The sequence below is a fragment of the Cebidichthys violaceus genome, unplaced genomic scaffold, assembly GCF_023349555.1.
Source record: "Cebidichthys violaceus isolate CVI_PGR_0920_01 unplaced genomic scaffold, fCebVio1.0.p SCAF_4, whole genome shotgun sequence".
In the NCBI taxonomy this organism is placed as follows: Eukaryota; Metazoa; Chordata; class Actinopteri; order Perciformes; family Stichaeidae; genus Cebidichthys; species Cebidichthys violaceus.
Window position 1 is genome coordinate 3,875,952 of NW_027176594.1, and position 1,397 is coordinate 3,877,348.

Sequence of the window (1,397 nt, forward strand, 5' to 3'; positions counted from 1 at the left end):
TCCTTTGACACCTGTCGTGTCGTTCAAGCTGACTTTTTTCAGACTCACTGTACATGATTAGCTTTTATTTAACTTGGTAAAGCACCATGCAGCAGAAAGCTGTACGGTTTGCAGAGCGTCACGCCACATACATTCACTAGTGTCTCGTCCAAAATAACTCAACAGTTGGAGCTCAAATTGTGGTGGATTTTTACCAGAAGTCTCTTGCCAAGTGTTTCTTTTCAGTAACGAGCCCAAATACCCCCCCCCCCCCCCCCCCCCCCCCCCCCCCCCCCCCCCCAGGTCATGCAGTAATTACAGGTGTAAGCTGGGAGTGTCTGAAAGGCTGCCAGATCTCAATGCCCCATCACCTGTGAATGGAGCCCTTCCCATGACCCTTCATTGTGCCCCGTGTTTCCATGAGCTAATGCTGACGTCTAGTGAGGTCAAAGGTAGCAAGTCTTGAAGATGTATAGAAACTCATGGTGTGGTCCCAACTGGTGTGAACTGGATATTTTAAATCAGAGAACATGGAGTTATGGCAAACCCATGCTCAAAGTTCAGTTTAAACCGGGCGCAAACTTCACTGTTACACTTGTCAACTGGTCAGTTTGATACTTAGTGTTTGTTCTCTTGCAGCGCTGTGATGTAACTTAGGTACACCGTTTAATAGTCTATTGTCCAAATGACTCAAACATCTTATGTACTTATCTTGTAGAAGATATATATGTTAAGTTTACTTTCCCTGCACTAAATGTGTTTTTAAACTAAAACTGCCATCTTGAGGCTGTGTTGTTTTAGGAGCTGTAATGCAGTCTTGAAGCCAGCAGTGCACATTTCTGTTAACTGGGCAGGTGCTGTCACGATGGATACACCTGGCATACTGAAATGCAAATATTGGCCTGCTTGCTCCTTGCGTGTGCAAATAAGCAGCGGACGTGGATCCATTCACACTGTTGCATGATGGATTATAATGGCCGACTGTTTGCTTCAGGAGCGCAGTACTTGAGTAAATGTCTTTGTGACTTTCCACACGCAGTGGCAAAATGTTCTGTTTGCTGCAGAGCATTTTAGAAGTGAGTAAAAACGAAGGGAGAGTAGACTTGGGCGGGGTGAGCGGATGGATGAGGTGTTTTTTTTTGTTTTTGTTTTTTTTGGTCCTGCAACAAGTGGAGGTCCACGTTTTACGCATTGAAAGACAAGCGCATATACCCCACCCGGTCTCCGTGCGCCGCCTCCGCCTGCGCGCATATGTCCCCGGTACCCTGCTCGCGGAGGATGCGCTGCGCTCGGTGCTGAATGTCGGACTGCACCATTCCCGTCGTCTCCACTGGGGAGGCCGTAATCCGATCCTGTTCGGAGGAGCCGTAGTGCAGCCTGTGAGGAGGAAGAGGGCACTACTCTGCTGCTCTGACGCT